This window comes from Nicotiana attenuata, unplaced genomic scaffold (assembly GCF_001879085.1).
Source record: "Nicotiana attenuata strain UT unplaced genomic scaffold, NIATTr2, whole genome shotgun sequence".
In the NCBI taxonomy this organism is placed as follows: Eukaryota; Viridiplantae; Streptophyta; class Magnoliopsida; order Solanales; family Solanaceae; genus Nicotiana; species Nicotiana attenuata.
In genome coordinates, this window is record NW_017671693.1 from 127,046 (window position 1) to 142,764 (window position 15,719).

The window sequence follows — 15,719 nt, forward strand, 5'->3', positions numbered from 1 at the left end:
TTCATACATTGGAGATGGCCGTAGCCTTTCATACATTGGAGATGGCCGTAGCCTTTCATACATTGGAGATGGTCGTAGCCTTTCATACATTGGAGATGGCCGTAGCCTTTCGTACATTGGAGATGGCCGTAGCCTTTCATACATTGGAGATCAAGCTAGTCCAGTCCCTTTATCATGTCGGCCTGGAGGTCGTAAGGAGAGGTTGATATGATAAACTTGTTTCGCAAGTATCTCCAAGTGTCCCCTCTGCCGCCTCGTTAAAAACCTCCCCGAGAAAACCCAATTGGGACAAAACTCGGGTAAGGGAAAAAGAGTACGACTCGGGAGACGCCTTTCAGAAGTGGAAATACTTGAGGTGAGTAACGTTCCAGTTGTTTTGGAGCGTTTTCCCTTCCATTGTTTCCAACTGGAATGCGCCTTTGCTGGCTACTGCTGTGATTTTGTAGGGTCCTTCCCAGTTGGTGCCCAGTTTCCCTTCACTTGGGTCTTTGGATGCCAATGTCTTGGCTTTAAGGACATAATCTCCCACCTTGAGTGGTCTTATTTTGGCCCTCTTGTTGTAGTATCTTTCGACTTGTTGCTTTTGGGCCACCATTCTGATATGGGCCATTTCTCTCCTTTCCTCAGCTTCGTCGAAGTCTTGGAGCCTGTTTGTGTCGTTTTCTGTTCCACTGGTGTGTGAATATCTTAGGCTTGGTTCGCCGACCTCGACGGGTATGACCGCATCGGTTCCGTAGACCAGCGAGTACGGTGTTTCCCCCGTGCTGGATTTGGGTGTGGTCCTGTGTGCCCACAACACTTCGGGTAGCAGCTCGGGCCATAGCCCTTTGGCGTCCTCGAGTTTCTTCTTTAGTATGTTTAATATTGTTTTGTTGGAGGATTCCGCTTGGCCGTTGGAGGCAGGGTGATATGGCGTGGAAAGTATCCTCTTGATGCGCCATTTCTCGAAGAATTCGGTCGTGTTTTGACCGATGAACTGTCGTCCATTGTCACAACTGATTTCCTTGGGGATGCCGAAGCGGCATATAATATTTTTCCATATGAAGGCGATCACTTCCTGTTCGCGTATTTGGGCGTACGCACCTGCTTCCACCCACTTGGAAAAATAGTCAGTTAAAACTAATAGAAATCGTACCTTTCCTCGTCCCGCTGGTAGGGGACCGACTATGTCCATTCCCCATTTGATGAAGGGCCATGGGGAAGTGACNTAACCACATGTCTTACATATGCATAACTCCAAGATTGCGGTTAATCAATATGCCAAACACCTATTTAGAGGTATTGAGACGGAATTCATATTTCAAATCTTCTTTTACACTTAAATTTTAGGATATTGTATCCTAAAATTTAATTTTTTCAGTTCAAACTCTCAGGCAATGTGTCTTGAAGTTTAACTTTTTCAATAGTATTTTTAGTTTAAACTTCAGGACGTAATGTCCTAGATCTTTCAGTTTAAAATTTAGGACACTATGAGTCCGTTTGAATTGGCTTATTTTATGTGTTTTAAACTAAAGTACAAATATACCAGCAGTGGCTCGCCTGGATTTGCTTTGGCTAGCGGTGGCGGTGAAGATAGGTACGCTTTCAATTTCCTTAGGGCCTCGACGCATTCCTCATTCCACTGTAACCCTTTGTCCTTTCTCAGCACATTAAAAAACTTATGGCATCTGTCGGAGGACCGTGAGATGAACCTAGACAAGGCGACTATTCGCCCCGTCAACTTTTGCACATGCTAAGCTTGGATAATTTGAATACAAAGCACATAAAAGAAAGTTTGTTAAAGCTTTCAATTGAGTGAGGACTAGTGAGAGTGGCCCTTATGAAGCAATAAAGTGTATTTGGAAGTGGCAAAAAAGTACCAAGCCACCAATTTCCCCACCCAACTGTAACTCCAAGCAGTATAANGCCTTTCATACATTGGAGATGGCCGTAGCCTTTCATACGTTGGAGATGGCCGTAGCCTTTCATACATTGGAGATGGCCGTAACCTTTTATACGTTGGAGATGGCCGTAGCCTTTCATACATTGGAGATGGTCGTAGCCTTTCATACATTGGAGATGGCCGTAGCCTTTCATACATTGGAGATGGCCGTAGCCTTTCATACATTGGAGATGGCCGTAGCCTTTCATACGTTGGAGATGGTCGTAGCCTTTCATACATTGGAGATGGCCGTAGCCTTTCATACATTAGAGATTAAGCTAGTCCAGTCCCTTTATCATGTCGGCCTATAGGTCGTAAGGAGAGGTTGATATGATAAACTTGTTCCGCAAGTATCTCCAAGTGTCCCCTCTGCCACCTCGTTAAAAACCTCCTCGAGAAAACCCAATTGGGACAAAACTCGGGTAAGGGAAAAAGAGTACGACTCGGGAGACGCCTTTCAGAAGTGGAAATACTTGAGGTGAGTAACGTTCTAGTTGTTTTGGAGTGTTTTCCCTTCCATTGTTTCCAACTGGAATGCGCCTTTGCCGGCTACTGCTGTGATTTTGTAGGGTCCTTCCCAGTTCGTGCCCAGTTTCCCTTCACTTGGGTCTTTGGATGCCAATGTCTTGGCTTTAAGGACATAGTCTCCCACCTTGAGTGGTCTTATTTTGGCCCTCTTGTTGTAGTATCTTTCGACTTGTTGCTTTTGGGCCACCATTCTGATATGGGCCATTTCTCTCCTTTCCTCAGCTTCGTCGAGGTCTTGGAGCCTGTTTGTGTCGTTTTCTGTTCCACTGGTGTGTGAATATCTTAGGCTTGGTTCGCCGACCTCGACGGGTATGACCGCATCGGTTCCGTAGACCAGCGAGTACGGTGTTTCCCCCGTGCTGGATTTGGGTGTGGTCCTGTGTGCCCATAACACTTCGGGTAGCAGCTCGGGCCATAGCCCTTTGGCGTCCTCGAGTTTCTTCTTTAGTATGTTTAATATTGTTTTGTTGGAGGATTCCGCTTGGCCGTTGGCGGCAGGGTGATATGGCGTGGAGAGTATCCTCTTGATGCGCCATTTCTCGAAGAATTCGGTTGTTTTTTGACCGATGAACTGTCGTCCGTTGTCACAACTGATTTCCTTGGGGATGCCGAAGCGGCATATAATATTTTTCCATATGAAGGCGATCACTTCCTGTTCGCGTATTTGGGCATACGCACCTGCTTCCACCCACTTGGAAAAATAGTCAGTTAAAACTAATAGAAATCGTACCTTTCCTCGTCCCGCTGGTAGGGGACCGACTATGTCCATTCCCCATTTGATGAAGGGCCATGGGGAAGTGACCGAGTGAAGTGGTTCTCCTGGTTGATGTATCATGGGGGCATACTTTTGGCATTGTTCGCATCGGCGGACATATTCCGCTGCGTCTTTCTTCATAGTGGGCCAATAATAGCCGGCTCGTATTATGCAGCGCACGAGGGCGCGATTGCCTGTATGGGCACCACAATGTCCTTCATGCACCTCTTCGAGCACTGGCCGCGTTTGTTGCGGCCCTAGACACTTGGCCAGGGGTCCGCCAAACGTCTTTTTGTAGAGCTCGTGGTTTATCAGGCAATACCGGCGGCCTGTACGCGGAGCTTCTTGGCTTCTTTTTTGTCGAGGGGGAGTGTTCCATCCTGCAGATAGGATACAAATTGGTTGCGCCAGTCCCAAGTCAAATTTAAAGAGAGTACCTCAGTGTGATCAATGGCTGAATGGAGGAGGGTGACCACGCTTTCTTTGTTGAAGTTTTTAGTGGTTGCGGCTAATTTTGCTAAGCCGTCTGCCTCGACGTTCTGTGCTCTCGGAACTTGTTCGAAGCGGCACTCGTCGAACTCGGTCATTAACCTGTGGATCTCTGACTTGTATTTTTGCAACCTCTGCTCCTTGATTTGGTAAGTCCCAGTGACCTGGTTCACCACGAGCTGAGAGCCGCAATGGAGAACGAGTCGTCGAGCTCCATACTTGATGGCTAGTTTCAAACCTGCAATAACAGCCTCGTACTCGGCTTCGTTTTTAGTCATCTCGGGGCATCGTATGGACTGGCGGATTGTTTCGCCCGTGGGGACCTCGAGAACGAGTCCCAGTCCCGATCCCGAGGCGTTAGCGGCGCCATCAGTGTAAAGAGTCCATAGGTCGGCATTGGAGGGGGCACGGCGTGCCTCCAATTCCGCCTCTGGTAGTATCTCTGCGCTAAAGTCGGCTATGAAGTCGACAAGTACCTGCGACTTGATGGCGTTTCTGGGATGATATGAGATATCGTGCTCACTAAGCTCTATGGCCCATCGGGCGAGTCTGCCTGATAACTCAGGCTTGTGCAGGATACTTCTTAAGGGGAAGGTCGTCACTACCTTTATGGGGTGGCATTGGAAATAGGGTCGGAGCTTCCGTGAAGCTACGACCAATGCCAAAGCTAATTTTTCAAGGTGTGGATACCGTGTTTCGGCGTCCACTAAGGTTTTGCTAATATAGTAAATAGGAGATTGCGTACCTTTATTTTCACGAACTAGGACTGCGCTGACGGCGACCTCTGATACGGCCAAATATACCAGCAGTGGCTCGCCTGGATTTGCTTTGGCTAGCAGTGGCGGTGAAGATAGGTACGCTTTCAATTTCCTTAGGGCCTCGACGCATTCCTCATTCCACTGTAACCCTTTGTCCTTTCTCAGCACATTAAAAAACTTATGGCATCTGTCGGAGGACCGTGAGATGAACCTAGACAAGGCGGCTATTCGCCCCGTCAACTTTTGCACCTGCTTTTTGCTATTCAGTATCTCGGGTATCGCGTCTATCGCCTTGATCTGATCTGGATTGACTTCAATACCCCGTTGTGATACGAGAAACCCTAAGAATTTTCCTGATGCCACGCCGAAGGCGCATTTCTCGGGGTTCAGTTTCATCCCGTATTTTCTCAATATCGCGAAGGTTTCTTTCAGATGGTCGATGTGGTCCTCTTTTCTTGCCGACTTTACCAGCATGTCGTCGATATAGACTTCCATAGTCTTACCGAGCTACTCTTTGAACATTCTGGTGACCAGTCTCTGGTACGTAGCCCCTGCATTTTTGAGCCCGAAGGGCATTACCTTGTAGCAGTAAGTCCCTTGGTGGGTGATGAAAGTTGTCTTCTCTTGGTCCTCCTCGGCCATCATGATTTGATTGTAGCCGGAGTAGGCGTCTAGGAAGCTCAGTAGTTCATGTCCTGCAGTGGCGTCGATCAGTTGGTCGATGTGGGGTAGTGGGAATGAATCCTTTGGGCATGCCTTGTTCAGGTCAGTGAAATCCACACACATTCTCCACTTCCCGTTTTTCTTTTTGACCATGACAACATTGGCGACCCACTCGGGGTACTTTGATTCTCTGATGGAGCCGTTGGCCAGTAGCTCGTCTACTTCCTTACTGACCGCTTCATTGATAGCGGCGTTGAATTTTCTCCTCATCTGTCGCACGGACGGATGTAGTGGATCGACATTCAGCTTGTGGGTGGCGATGTCTCGCGGGATTCCCGGCATATCTGAATGGTAAAAGGCGAACAAATCTGCATGGTTAGTTAAGAATTCACAATACTTACTTGGGTTGGCGAGACCTTGCCCGATATAGGCTTTCTTCGTAAGATCGGTTTCGTCCAATTGGACTGGGTCGAGATCTTCGACCGTTGCNGTGTGGTCCTGTGTGCCCACAACACTTCAGGTAGCAGCTCGGGCCATAGCCCTTTGGCGTCCTTGAGTTTCTTCTTTAGTATGTTTAATATTGTTTTGTTGGAGGATTCCGCTTGGCCGTTGGCGGCGGGGTGATATGGCGTGGAGAGTATCCTCTTGATGCGCCATTTCTCGAAGAATTCGGTTGTTTTTTGACCGATGAACTGTCGTCCGTTGTCACAACTGATTTCTTTGGGGATGCCGAAGCGGCATATAATATTTTTCCATATGAAGGCGATCACTTCCTGTTCGCGTATTTGGGCGTACGCTCCTGCTTCCACCCACTTGGAAAAATAGTCAGTTAAAACTAATAGAAATCGTACCTTTCCTCGTCCCGCTGGTAGGGGACCGACTATGTCCATTCCCCATTTGATGAAGGGCCATGGGGAAGTGACCGAGTGAAGTGGTTCTCCTGGTTGGTGTATCATGGGGGCATACTTTTGGCATTGTTCGCATCGGCGAACATATTCCGCTGCGTCTTTCTTCATAGTGGGCCAATAATAGCCGGCTCGTATTATGCAGCGCACGAGGGCGCGGTTGCCTGTATGGGCACTGCAATGTCCTTCATGCACCTCTTCGAGCACTGGCCGCGTTTGTTGCGGCCCTAGACACTTGGCCAGGGGTCCGCCAAACGTCCTTTTGTAGAGCTCGTGGTTTATCAGGCAATACCGGGCGGCCTGTACGCGGAGCTTCTTGGCTTCCTTTTTGTCGAGGGGGAGTGTTCCATCCTGCAGATAGGATACGAATTGGTTGCGCCAGTCCCAAGTCAAATTTAAAGAGAGTACCTCAGTGTGATCAATGGCTGAATAGAGGAGGGTGACCACGCTTTCTTTGTTGAAGTTTTTAGTGGCTGCGGCTAATTTTGCTAAGCCGTCTGCCTCGACGTTCTGTGCTCTCGGAACTTGTTCGAAGCGGCACTCGTCGAACTCGGTCATTAACCTGTGGATCTCTGACTGGTATTTTTGCAACCTCTGCTCCTTGATTTGGTAAGTCCCAGTGACCTGGTTCACCACGAGCTGAGAGTCGCAATGGAGAACGAGTCGTCGAGCTCCATACTTGATGGCTAGTTTCAAACCTGCAATAACAACCTCGTACTCGACTTCGTTGTTAGTCATCTCGGGGCATCGTATGGACTGGCGGATTGTTTCGCCCGTGGGGACCTCGAGAACGAGTCCCAGTCCCGATCCCGAGGCGTTAGCAGCGCCATCAGTGTAAAGAGTCCATAGGTCGGCATTGGAGGGGGCACGACGTGCCTCCAATTCCGCCTCTGGTAGTATCTCTGCGCTGAAGTCGGCTATAAAGTCGGCAAGTACCTGCGACTTGATGGCATTTCTGGGATGATATGAGATATCGTGCTCACTGAGCTCTATGGCCCATCGGGCGAGTCTGCCTGATAACTCAGGCTTGTGCAGGATACTTCTTAAGGGGAAGGTCGTCACTACCTTTATGGGGTGGCATTGGAAATAGGGTCGGAGCTTCCGTGAAGCTACGACCAAGGCCAAAGCTAATTTTTCAAGGTGTGGATACCGTGTTTCGGCGTCCACTAAGGTTTTGCTAATATAGTAAATAGGAGATTGCGTACCTTCATTTTCACGAACTAGGACTGCGCTGACGGCGACCTCAGATACGGCCAAATATACCAGCAGTGGCTCGCCTGGATTTGCTTTGGCTAGCGGTGGCGGTGAAGATAGGTACGCTTTCAATTTCCTTAGGGCCTCGACGCATTCCTCATTCCACTGTAACCCTTTGTCCTTTCTCAGCACATTAAAAAACTTATGGCATCTGTCGGAGGACCGTGAGATGAACCTAGACAAGGCGACTATTCGCCCCGTCAACTTTTGCACATGCTAAGCTTGGATAATTTGAATACAAAGCACATAAAAGAAAGTTTGTTAAAGCTTTCAATTGAGTGAGGACTAGTGAGAGTGGCCCTTATGAAGCAATAAAGTGTATTTGGAAGTGGCAAAAAAGTACCAAGCCACCAATTTCCCCACCCAACTGTAACTCCAAGCAGTATAAACTGTCACTTGACCTGACCTTACATAGAAGTAACCCATCTTTTTGTAATAGACAGGACACTGGAAAAGAGGCAGCACTTCAACCTCGGATCTTGACAAGAGTAAAATAGTTGTTATGAGAGAAACAGTTAATCGAATTTCTCTTTTTAGCACAAACATCAGAAACAAAATTACTTAGTCTAACGCAGCCACAAGGCTTACTAAGCATTCTAATCCAAACAATGCATGTTGTTACATTAACGATGCATGTTGGCACCACTTGGTCCTGGATCTAACTAATATTTTCCAGTTGATGGCTGGAACAACCCAGTGTGCGATTATGTTAGGTCAATAAACCCACGAAACTGACACATATTCACACATCTATAAGTTTACAAAAAGTGAGGGCAAAACTAAAACATATGAAACATAATCAGAGAACTAAACGTGGTCAAAAGCTGTAGACACTATGAAAAAGTGGCCAAGGACATGCACACAAGCCCAAAGTCATGTCACAGCATCTTACGTCTCAAGCCCAGGCCATACCACTCTAGTAGTCAAGAATTCATGATGCATACAGTATTAACTAATTAATAACATGATACCATGGGTAGTCGATGAATAAAACGAAGGTCCATATTGATAATCCCACATAAAAACTATGGATAACCAATGAACAAAACTAAGTCAATATTGAAAATCACTAGTTGGTCCTTCGTTTTGCAGTCCACCACAACCCTCACCCTCTGCCCCAAGTTTTTTCCTGTGGCCTTATTATATATTCCTTGAGCTTCGTATCCTTATTGCTGCAGAGCTAAAAGTAATAGGAAAGATGTAAATGTAGCAAAAGGCTCACCATTGCAGAACATTGCAAGAAAAGTCAATCATGGGGACAATTATTGAGCAAGTACATAGAATCCTTTGGTTCAGCCACTGGTTACAGAATAAAAAAGTATTAACTGAGTTCCACCCACAAAATTACATGAGTTATATAAACAAAAATAAATAAAAAGATCAATAAATAAACTGCCTATTCTTACACTAGAATAATAAGCAGAATTCCTAACTCCAGAAAAGAGAACTTACAATTGCCAAGGCCACCCCGGCCTTTGTTGATGATTCCCCTTTGTCCAGTAAGTTCTAATGCTTCAACAATTACTTGGGTCATTTTAAATAGCTTTTGATATAACACTTGTTAGGAAACATCTGACAGGAATTTGATGTTTCGGACAAAAAATGAGTTCAAAGAGTAGAGCATAGAATAGGACATTCTACATATAACTATTTTAGCAGTCTCAGGTACAAAACTTGCTTCACAGTTCAAATCTTACAATGAAAACTAATCACAAGGTGCAAAATGCAAGGGTAAAAGAAACAAGGAGACACCATTCCGCTTTTTCTCAAAATTCTCAGGGACAAGGAAAGAAGGAATCTATGGTTTCATGGAGCGAAACTATTAGTTTCTTTATTTTACTTCTCTACTAAGAATGGATTTGCTTAATTGATCTGAAGTCGCAAAACATATAACTAATAAACAATGTAAGAGAATTCTAAGAATTTAGACTACCTTATTTAAAAGAATAGAGAATAGAAGAAGCAACAAAGCAAAAGATTATGCAAGCTACTAGCCTGGTTGAAAATGCATCTTGAAGCCCCAAGGTTGTATGATCTCTGTAGAATCACAAACTTCAGGACATAGATGGCAGTCTGTGTCATATCATAACAAATGTTAGAAAATTGTGGTGAGACCAATGGCTGCATAATGTATCATGTAAAACCTATTCAAAACCTACCAAAAACTATTAATATTCAACACCTACAAAAAACTATCTCTACTTTCCTACTCAACACCTACAAAAACCTATCAGATAAAATTTATTATGGAAATATATAATTAGAACTTACTCCATGTAGGAACAATCTCAAGACATAATTTTCTACACATGTAACAGAAAATCTAAAACTGTGAGTGATTCAGATCAACAATAAAAACTTTCAGCATATCCGTATTAACTAAAACTGGAAAAGAATCAACACCCAAATGCCCCACAAAAAAGAGCAGCCTTCAAAAGCTTTAGAATATGCCCAAGATTTCATAATAATCGTAAATTAGGTATGTATGTTGAAAAAAATATTCCGAGACATAAATTGAGTTCTCTAACATACTAACATTAACTCAAACACTTGGGTGGATATACTAATCTGCTATGAGGGTCTAAAACTTATGATTTCTAACAATTTCTTAGATACAAAGAGGAGAAAATCTAGAGAAATTGAGAGAGACGGGGAGAAAGCCATATATGCAGAAGAATGAAACTTACGACTTGGATTGACAGAGAAAGAAATCGTTCATGAGTTCGCTGGAGAAAGAAATCGAGTTTGCAGCTGAGGGAGAGTACTGTCAAATTGCGAAGAGGAGACAAAATCTGAACTTAGGGCCAACGAATTGAGTCGGAACTGAAATTCCAATATTTTCAGTGCAATAGTTGGGAGTTTGAGGATGAAAATCCCCAAGCTAGATGGAGAAGAAAAAGATGGACCTCAACAAGGGTGTTCTTTGGAAGAAATCCCCAAATTAAGTTTTGCTTTGCCGTTGGAGAAGAAACCCACAAGCTGATTTTGATGGAGACTGCCTTACTAGATGCAAAATACTTGTATTCAAGCGGAGTGCTGCTTGTGGGGGTGTGGTAGGTTTCGAAACAAAACACACTAGTTGAGGCGTTTAGAATAAGTGATAATTTTTTTTTATTTAAGAAAAACTTAGGGTTCCGCCAAACTAGAAGAGGGAAAACAAGGAGGGAAAATTCAACCGTTGCAATATTCTTTATTTTCAGAAAACCGTCTCAATAGATACGTCTATTGCAAGGGTTATATACCCGTTGCAATATCTTTTACTTGTTGCAACGGTTCACCCATTATTGCGACGGTTTTGTTCCAAAAGTGTTTCAACAGGCTCTATATACAAATGCAACGGTTATAATCGTTGTGATAGATGGTCTGTGGGAACGGTTACATAAATGTTGCTATAGAAACTGTTGCGATAGGGCGAATTTCTAGTAGTGATAGGCGGTTAGTGGACTCTTTATTTTTTTTGTCACGTGCGAAAATTTGCAAGGTATAGTGACTTGTACGGACCAAAAGACCTCGAGGTAGCAAGAGATAATTATTTTATCATGAGATCATATTAAAGTACCAAATTACAACATAATTGAAAGAAGAGCAACAATAATTAAAGGATCTGACATGATCTCAGCACAAGAAAGTTAAAAATCAACCACTTATTGATAAATTACTGCTTAGTGTTTGAAGAGAATTTCGTTGATCAATTTATCTATTGCCACAAAAGATGATCCTTCTGGTTTTTGAGTAGCTTCCTCAGCCAATTTCTTTCATTTCAATGCCTTTTTCTTCATTTCTTTGCCTTTATCTCCAGCCATCAACTCTCTCACAAGGCTTTCAACTTTGTCCCTCTTCACATTATTGTCAACTTCCATTCCTATTCCCCATTGGGTGCCTTTAAACCAACAATTAGTTTGTTGTTCGGCGAAGAATGGCAACAAATCATTGGCACCCCACTGCCAATACTTTCAAGAGTCGAATTTCGTTCACTTTGAGTCAAGAAACCTCTGATTGCAGGGTGGTTAAGTACATGTTCTTATGGACACCAACTCGCTAACATCCCTCTTTCTTTAGTTTGTTCCACGAATTTGGATGGAAGAATTGCTTGTTCCCCTGATACAATATCAGGCCTTATAATCCACAAAAATTCCATTTGGCTATTAGCAAGCCCCCAAGTGAATTCAATTTGTTGGTTCGGAGTCATTACAGTAATGCTTCCGAAATTAACATAAACAATAGAATTTGGTTTTTTGGAATCTAGCCATTCTAGACACTATGCATCCTCTATCCAAAGATTGGATCCCAAGCACCCCAAATTCTTGTCCTTAATGCGTTTTACAAGAAAATGTAAGGGACCAATGGCATAAATTGGAGAAAGAAGGGTACTAAGTGATTCAAGAACTTCCTTCTCTAATAGCTCAAATGTATTAATTACAATAGCAGAAGCAAATTTGCTTCTATCTGTTTCTTGAAGAAGGAACTTGAACATATATTCATCTGGATTTGTACTTCTTAAGAAACTTGGTAAATCCCTTAAACGTATACCTTTCATTCCTGGTAGTCAAAGCCGTCTCCAAATATCCATTTGTCAAGTCACTTGCATCTGCAGTTCCCCAAACAGATAAAAGAACAAAAGTCGAACACAAACTGAAATTGATTTGGCTATTAGAAAAAGGAAGAAAGCATGCATGACTATACCTTTAAGTGGAAAATATCCTTTGTCAGAAAGGTCACGGTAATGCATGTAACCTAACAAACCACAAGCACTAGGGGTCAAAAACAGAACTTCAGGGATGCCCAAGTCTTGAGCAGCATCCAGTGTGAAGCTCATACAACCATCGGAAATAATGCACGAGATGCGTGGCACGTTAGATGAAGAAGTATTATTGAGCTTGGCGAGCAACTCTTTGAAAGGACCTAAACAAGTAGTGGTTGTGGATTCACATAGAGAAGGAATATCTTGAGTTGAATCAACACCACATGGTAACTAATACATATACCATGCACTCGAAAGAAAGTAATGATAATTAATATGAATGTTGTCCTCAAGGATGTTTAGAAGAAGGTATTTTTTGATTCCTAGCTACTTTCTTAATCTTGATAGTTGATAGGAAGATGGCTTATTTAATAATACCTGAGCTAAACTAGTTGATTGCTTTGGCAGCCAGCAGGTTTGAACTTGTTGAGTTTATTTGATTGGATTATTTTTTTAATTGGTGATTAGAAAAATAATATGCAGATCTTGGAACAAGAGAAGTAGGTTTAGTGTATGATTCAACAATTATTTTATGCCATTATGATAAATTTGTATATTATAGTTATCCTATCTACACGATTATTGTAGAAGGAATATGTACTTTAAGGTGTAGTTTTAGTGAGAAATCTCAGTCCTCTGCTTTTGTTTTGTGACTTTGGCCTTGGCGTCTTATGAGACAATGCTGCCAAAAGATCCGTGATTTGGTAAAATTATAAGAATAAAAATGAAGACATATTCGGAAGTTATAAAATATGCATATACTATTAGGACTCTCAAGTTCACGGATATGTTCATATATTGTCACGATTCAAAATTAACTCGTCGTAATGGCGCCTATCATAGAACAATGCAAGCCGATTTTTCAGATATTTCCAACACTCTAAAGCTTTGAAAGATACGGAAGAAATTTGATTTAAGAAAAACCTTTTAAAAGCTGAATAAGAATTCATAACTCAATACATTATTTCTCCCAGAAATCGGGACGTCACCGAGTACATGAGCATCTATATGAAGATATAGTCTAGTACATCGTCTAGAAAATAGAACTGAAACATAAAATGAAAGATATGGAGGGAGAGTCAAGGTCTACGAACGTCAAGAAGCTACATCGATAATCTCCGAAAATACGGACTCCACAACTCAGCAACCGTCGTGATCGAAAGCACCTGGATCTGCACACGAGGTGCAGGGTGTAGCGCGAGTACAACCAAATCAATAAGTGTCACGATCCCAAAACTAACCGGATCGTGATGGCGCCTATCGTGAAACTAGGTCAGCCGACACATTTCCCAAGTAGTTCAATATTTCATTAAAACTTAAATAATAACCCTTTCAACTGAAACTCCATAAAAGATGCAAAGTCAAAACCAAAATAAATGCGGAAACAAAAAGCCCGACCTCGGGTGTCACTAAGTCATGAGCAATACTACAATTTGTCCCGAAATATAACAAGACCAAATTAGTCTGTAAATAGTCAAAGTACTCTAGAAGGAAGATAGAGAAGGAGAAGGCGGAACTGCGATCGCCAGGCAGCTACCTCGCTATCTCCGTGATAACCCGCGACTGGAGTAGTCAACAGCCGCTACCATGCCCCGAGATACTTGGATCTGCACACAAGGTGTAGGGGATAACGTGAGTATACCAACTCAGTAAGTAACAAGTCCAAACAATGGACTGATAGGTACTGACGAACTAAACCTCAGCAATTATAATACATTTAAATTGTACAGGAAAGTAGGCATGCTGGCAATTCCATATGTTTAACTTGACAGTAAACCAAAATGCTAATCCGAACAATGTGAAGTATAAAGCTCAGTAAAACTCCACATGTCAATGCCAGAAATGTATGAAAATGCATCGGGTGCTCCCACTCTCAAGTTCTCAACCACTCGGTACCGCATATGGACATCCGACCGAGGGAAATCCATCCCGGAATATATATACAACACTGACCTCAAGTAAAACGTTACCGAGGAACAAGGGTAATCCAACCCTGAGGAGAAATCCATTTTCAGGTATTAGTACTTCGGACAAAACCATGTCTAGGGAAATCCATCCCTCAATAATATCATCCGCGCTCACTGGGGCTGTATAGACTCCGGAGGGAATCCTTTCAGCCCAAGCGCTATAACAAGCCAATGAAGGCATAATCAATAATCTGCTGCGGCATGCAGCCCGAACCCATAACCGTCACTCAAATTCAGGCACTCGGCCTCACTCAGTCATCACTCTCTAGTCTCACACACACGGGCTCACAATACCAAGAAATTAGCCCGAAACACTGATATGATGTGCCGAATAACAATAACCGAGACAGAGACATGATATGATATGCACGAACAAGACTGAGTGCAGAATATCAATGAAGCTAATGATATAACAGCAAGAAACGACCTCTCGGGTCTCAACAGTATCGACTTGAAGCCCTAACATGGTAATTAGCATGATTTACAGCTCGTTAACTTAATCACTACACAGATATCAGCAAGTAAGAGTCACTAAGCGATGCCATGGAATGTTCCCGGCCACAATTCTCACGGTGCACACCCATACGCCCGTCACTTGGCATTTGCGTCACCTCAATATATAATCATAGAACGGATAGTCCGACGTTTTGATCCTCAGAACCAAGTTTAGAAGCGTTACTTACCTCAAACCAAGCCAAAACTCTAACTCGCGTTGCCCTTGCCTCTCTATTCGGCCTCTAAATTCTCCGAATCTAACCAAAATCAGTATATTATCATCAATATACGCTGATGGAATGAAACCCACACGAAAATTATCAAATTAGACCAAAAATCCCGAATTTGGCTCAAATCCGGCCCCCGGGCCCACGTCCCGGAATCAGACAAAAATTACAAAACTAGAAACTCCTCTCACTCCCGAGTCTACACATACCAAAACCATCAAAATCGGACCTCAAATGATCCCTCAAACCCTCAACCAAAACTCTCCAAAGCTCAAGTTCTCCTTGACTTCTCTCCAAATTCCCACTAAATTCCATGATTAAACAGTGGAAAAATCATCATAAACACAATTAATAAAGCCCAACTCACTGATACCCCTCAATTCCCTCTTGAAATCACTGCTTTGAGCTCCAAAACTCGTCCAAAATGGTGAAGAATGGGCAGAAATTCGCGAAGGGGACCTTGTATACCTTCTGCCCAACATTTTCCGCATCTTCGGCCACCATGTCGCTTTTGCGACGCCGCACCTGCGGAAAATCCCTTGCAGGTACGGTTTCCACTTAAACCTCAAAATCCCGCTCCTGCGGTCAAGCACCCGCAGCAGCGGTCTCGCAGGTAACCGGCGCACCCCAAGGCGAGACACTAGGTCTAATAAAGACCTTACCTAGCAAATCTTGCAACTGCTCCTTCAATTCTTTCAACTCTGGCAGGATAATGCAATACGGAGGAATAGAAATAGGCTGAGTGTCGGGCGCCAAATCAATACAAAAGTCAATATTCCTATCAGGTGGCATCCCCGGTAGGTCTGCAAGAAACACCTCTGGAAACTCCCGAACAAGTGGTATAGAATCCATACAAGGAACCTCAGCACTAGAATCACAAACATAGGCCAAATAAGCCAAATAGCCCTTTTCAACCATACGTCGAGCCTTCACATACGATACAACCCTGCTGATAGAATGACCAAGAGTCCCTCTCCACTCCAATTGAGGCAACCCCGGCAAGGCTAAGGTCACGGT

At 43.5% G+C, this 15,719-nt stretch overlaps 1 long non-coding RNA gene and 1 pseudogene across 1 annotated transcript; both read right to left on the bottom strand.

Moving 5' to 3' along the window:
• Positions 1 to 7,388: 7,388 nt before the first annotated feature.
• On the bottom strand, positions 7,389 to 10,370 carry LOC109209717. Its single transcript, XR_002065410.1, has 4 exons — positions 9,960 to 10,370; positions 8,725 to 9,345; positions 8,495 to 8,571; positions 7,389 to 7,750 (listed from the first exon to the last, which is right to left on the bottom strand). It is a non-coding gene; the product is annotated as an uncharacterized LOC109209717 (long non-coding RNA).
• Positions 10,371 to 10,846: 476 nt separating this feature from the next.
• On the bottom strand, positions 10,847 to 15,206 carry LOC109209721 (annotated as a pseudogene).
• Positions 15,207 to 15,719: the final 513 nt, after the last annotated feature.